General features: G+C 45.5%; 1 non-coding gene across 1 annotated transcript; it reads right to left on the reverse strand.

The window, feature by feature from the left end:
* Window positions 1-4,374: 4,374 nt before the first annotated feature.
* Window positions 4,375-4,447, reverse strand: trnaa-cgc (transfer RNA alanine (anticodon CGC)). The gene has a single exon. It is a non-coding gene; the product is annotated as a tRNA-Ala (tRNA).
* Between the last annotated feature and the right edge of the window lie 626 nt (window positions 4,448-5,073).

Here is a 5,073-nt window from a genome sequence, read left to right on the forward strand (position 1 = left end):
TGTGGGCATCGATCCCACTACCTCTCGCATGCGAAGCAAGCGCTCTACCATTTGAGCTAATTCCCCAGCGTTTATGATTTGCCACAAGGAGCAACCAAGAGGGTCCAGTCTTGTCAGGCTATGCTGTTGGTGGACTTGCTCGTTTACGCGCCAGCAATGGCCGAGGCTCTGTGCATCCAAAAAATGTTGCTATGTTGCAAGAGGCCGGTTAGCTCAGTTGGTTAAAGCGTGGTGCTAATAACGCCAAGGTCGTGGGTTTGATCCCCGTACTGGACATGAGGTACATTTTAAGTTGTTGTTTTTCTTTAGCCTCTGCATTGGCTTCAAGGAAACTTCCCACAGCTTTGTTTGTTGGCATCAATTGTGTGTGCTACGCTGCTCCTCTGAAAGTAAGTCATGTCATTCGTTTTCATCTGACATTGTGACATCAGTGTTACATGAAAGTTGCTTGTCATTGTTACATGACAGTAGGTTGTCGTTAGACAAAGCTGCATGAAGTGTGAACTGGAGCGTTCTTGGATCCACAAAAAAATGTGATTTTTGGAGAATGTGGGCATCGATCCCACTACCGCTCGCATGCGAAGCAAGCACTCTACCATTTGAGCTAATTCCCCAGCGTTTATGATTTGCCACAAGGAGCAACCAAGAGGGTCCAGTCTTGTCAGGCTATGCTGTTGGTGGACTTGCTCGTTTACGCGTCAGCACTGGCCGAGGCTCTGTGCATCCCAAAAATGTTGCTATGTTGCAAGGGGCCGGTTAGCTCAGTTGGTTAGAGTGTGATGCTAATAAACCAAGGTCGTGGTTTTGATCCCTGTACTGGACATGAGGTACAATTTAAGTTGTTGTTTTTCTTTATCCTCTGCATTGGTTTCAAGGAAACTTTCCACAGCTTTGTTTGTTGGCATCAATTGTGTGTGCTACGCTGCTCCTCTGAAAGTAAGTCATGTCATTCGTTTTCATCTGACATTGTGACATCAGTGTTACATGAAAGTTGCTTGTCATTGTTACATGACAGTAGGTTGTCGTTAGACAAAGCTGCATTAAGTGTGAACTGGAGCGTTCTTGGATCCACAAAAAAAATTGTTTTTTCGAGAATGTGGGCATCGATCCCACTACCTCTCGCATGCGAAGCAAGCACTCTACCATTTGAGATAATTCCCCAGCGTTTATGATTTGCCACAAGGAGCAACCAAGAGGGTCCAGTCTTGTCAGGCTATGCTGTTGGTGGACTTGCTCATTTACGCGCCAGCACTGGCCGAGGCTCTGTGCATCCAAAAAATGTTGCTATGTTGCAAGCGGCCGGTTAGCTCAGTTGGTTAAAGCGTGGTGCAAATAACGCCAAGTTCGTGGGTTCGATCCCCGTACTGGACATGAGGTACATTTTAAGTTGTCGTTTTTCTTTATCCTCTGCATTAGCTTCAAGGAAACTTCCCACAGCTTTGTTTGTTGGCATCAATTGTGTGTGCTACGCTGCTCCTCTGAAAGTAAGTCATGTCATTCGTTTTCATCTGACATTGTGACATCAGTGTTACATGAAAGTTGCTTGTCATTGTTACATGACAGTAGGTTGTCGTTAGACAAAGCTGCATGAAGTGTGAACTGGAGCGTTCTTGGATCCACAAAAAAATGTGATTTTTGGAGAATGTGGGCATCGATCCCAATACCTCTCGCATGCGAAGCAAGCACTCTACCATTTGAGCTAATTCCCCAGCGTTTATGATTTGCCACAAGGAGCAACCAAGAGGGTCCCGTCTTGTCAGGCTATGCTGTTGGTGGACTTGCTCGTTTACGCGTCAGCACTGGCCGAGGCTCTGTGCATCCCAAAAATGTTGCTATGTTGCAAGGGGCCGGTTAGCTCAGTTGGTTAGAGTGTGATGCTAATAAACCAAGGTCGTGGTTTTGATCCCTGTACTGGACATGAGGTACAATTTAAGTTGTTGTTTTTCTTTATCCTCTGCATTGGTTTCAAGGAAACTTTCCACAGCTTTGTTTGTTGGCATCAATTGTGTGTGCTACGCTGCTCCTCTGAAAGTAAGTCATGTCATTCGTTTTCATCTGACATTGTGACATCAGTGTTACATGAAAGTTGCTTGTCATTGTTACATGACAGTAGGTTGTCGTTAGACAAAGCTGCATGAAGTGTGAACTGGAGCGTTCTTGGATCCACAAAAAAAAATATTTTTTGGAGAGTGTGGGCATCGATCCCACTACCTCTCGCATGCGAAGCAAGCGCTCTACCATTTGAGCTAATTCCCCAGCGTTTATGATTTGCCACAAGGAGCAACCAAGAGGGTCCAGTCTTGTCAGGCTATGCTGTTGGTGGACTTGCTCATTTACGCGCCAGCACTGGCCGAGGCTCTGTGCATCCAAAAAATGTTGCTATGTTGCAAGCGGTCGGTTAGCTCAGTTGGTTAAAGCGTGGTGCAAATAACGCCAAGTTCGTGGGTTCGATCCCCGTACTGGACATGAGGTACATTTTAAGTTGTTGTTTTTCTTTATCCTCTGCATTGGCTTCAAGGAAACTTCCCACAGCTTTGTTTGTTGGCATCAATTGTGTGTGCTACGCTGCTCCTCTGAAAGTAAGTCATGTCATTCGTTTTCATCTGACATTGTGACATCAGTGTTACATGAAAGTTGCTTGTCATTGTTACATGACAGTAGGTTGTCGTTAGACAAAGCTGCATGAAGTGTGAACTGGACCGTTCTTGGATCCACAAAAAAATGTGATTTTTGGAGAATGTGGGCATCGATCCCACTACCTCTCGCATGCGAAGCAAGCACTCTACCATTTGAGCTAATTCCCCAGCATTTATGATTTGCCGCAAGGAGCAACCAAGAGGGTCCAGTCTTGTCAGGCTATGCTGTTGGTGGACTTGCTCGTTTACGCGCCAGCACTGGCCGAGGCTCTGTGCATCCAAAAGATGTTGCTATGTTGCAAGCGGCCGGTTAGCTCAGTTGGTTAGAGTGTGATGCTAATAAACCAAGTTCGTGGTTTTGATCCCTGTACTGGACATGAGGTAGAATTTAAGTTGTTGTTTTTCTTTAGCCTCTGCATTGGCTTCAAGGAAACTTCCCACAGCTTTGTTTGTTGGCATCAATTGTGTGTGCTACGCTGCTCCTCTGAAAGTAAGTCATGTCATTCTTTTTCATCTGACATTGTGACATCAGTGTTACATGAAAGTTGCTTGTCATTGTTACATGACAGTAGGTTGTCGTTAGACAAAGCTGCATGAAGTGTGAACTGGAGCGTTCTTGGATCCACAAAAAAATGTGATTTTTGGAGAATGTGGGCATCGATCCTCACTACCTCTCGCATGCGAAGCAAGCGCTCTACCATTTGAGCTAATTCCCCAGTATTTTTGATTTTCCACAAGGAGCAACCAAGAGGGTCCAGTCTTGTCAGGCTATGCTGTTGGTGGACTTGCTCGTTTACGCGCCAGCACTGGCCGAGGCTCTGTGCATCCTAAAAATGTTGATATGTTGCAAGCGGCCGGTTAGCTCACTTGGTTAGAGCGTGGTGCTAATAACGCCAAGGTCGTGGGTTTGATCCCCGTAATGGACATGAGGTACATTTTAAGTTGTTGTTTTTCTTTAGCCTCTGCATTGGCTTCAAGGAAACTTCCCACAGCTTTGTTTGTTGGCATCAATTGTGTGTGCTACGCTGCTCCTCTGAAAGTAAGTCTTGTCATTCGTTTTCATCTGACATTGTGACATCAGTGTTACATGAAAGTTGCTTGTCATTGTTACATGACAGTAGGTTGTCGTTAGACAAAGCTGCATGAAGTGTGAACTGGAGCGTTCTTGGATCCACAAAAAAAATTGCTTTTTGGAGAATGTGGACATCGATCCCACTACCTCTCGCATGCGAAGCAAGCACTCTACCATTTGAGCTAATTCCCCAGCATTTATGATTTGCCACAAGGAGCAACCAAGAGGGTCCAGTCTTGTCAGGCTATGCTGTTGGTGGACTTGCTCGTTTACGCGCCAGCACTGGCCGAGGCTCTGTGCATCCTAAAAATGTTGATATGTTGCAAGCGGCCGGTTAGCTCAGTTGGTTAGAGCGTGGTGCTAATAACGCCAAGGACGTGGGTTTTATCCCCGTACTGGACATGAGGTACATTTTAAGTTGTTGTTTTTCTTTAGCCTCTGCATTGGCTTCAAGGAAACTTCCCACAGCTTTGTTTGTTGGCATCAATTGTGTGTGCTACGCTGCTTCTCTGAAAGTAAGTCATGTCATTCTTTTTCATCTGACATTGTGACATCAGTGTTACATGAAAGTTGCTTGTCATTGTTACATGACAGTAGGTTGTCGTTAGACAAAGCTGCATGAAGTGTGAACTGGAGCGTTCTTGGATCCACAAAAAAAATGTTTTTTGGAGAATGTGGGCATCGATCCCACTACCTCTCGCATGCGAAGCAAGCGCTCTACCATTTGAGCTAATTCTCCAGCGTTTATGATTTGCCACAAGGAGCAACCAAGAGGGTCCAGTCTTGTCAGGCTATGCTGTTAGTGGACTTGCTCGTTTACGCGCCAGCACTGGCCGAGGCTCTGTACATCCAAAAAATGTTGCTATTTTGCAAGCGGCCGGTTAGCTCTGTTGGTTAAAGCGTGGTGCAAATAACGCCAAGTTCGTGGGTTCGATCCCCGTACTGGACAGTAGGTACATTTTAAGTTGTTGTTTTTCTTTATCCTCTGCATTGGCTTTAAGGATACTTCCCACAGCTTTGTTTGTCGGCATCAATTGTGTGTGCTACGCTGCTCCTCTGAAAGTAAGTCATGTCATTCTTTTTCATCTGACATTGTGACATCAGTGTTACATGAAAGTTGCTTGTCATTGTTACATGACAGTAGGTTGTCGTTAGACAAAGCTGCATGAAGTGTGAACTGGAGCGTTCTTGGATCCACAAAAAAAAATTTTTTTGGAGAATGTGGGCATCGATCCCACTACCTCACGCATGCGAAGCAAGCGCTCTACCATTTGAGCTAATTCCCCAGGGTTTATGATTTGCCACAAGGAGCAACCAAGAGGGTCCAGTCTTGTCAGGCTATGCTGTTGGTGGACTTGCTCGTTT

The sequence above is a fragment of the Salvelinus fontinalis genome, chromosome 22 (genome assembly GCF_029448725.1).
Source record: "Salvelinus fontinalis isolate EN_2023a chromosome 22, ASM2944872v1, whole genome shotgun sequence".
NCBI classification, from domain to species: domain Eukaryota; kingdom Metazoa; phylum Chordata; class Actinopteri; order Salmoniformes; family Salmonidae; genus Salvelinus; species Salvelinus fontinalis.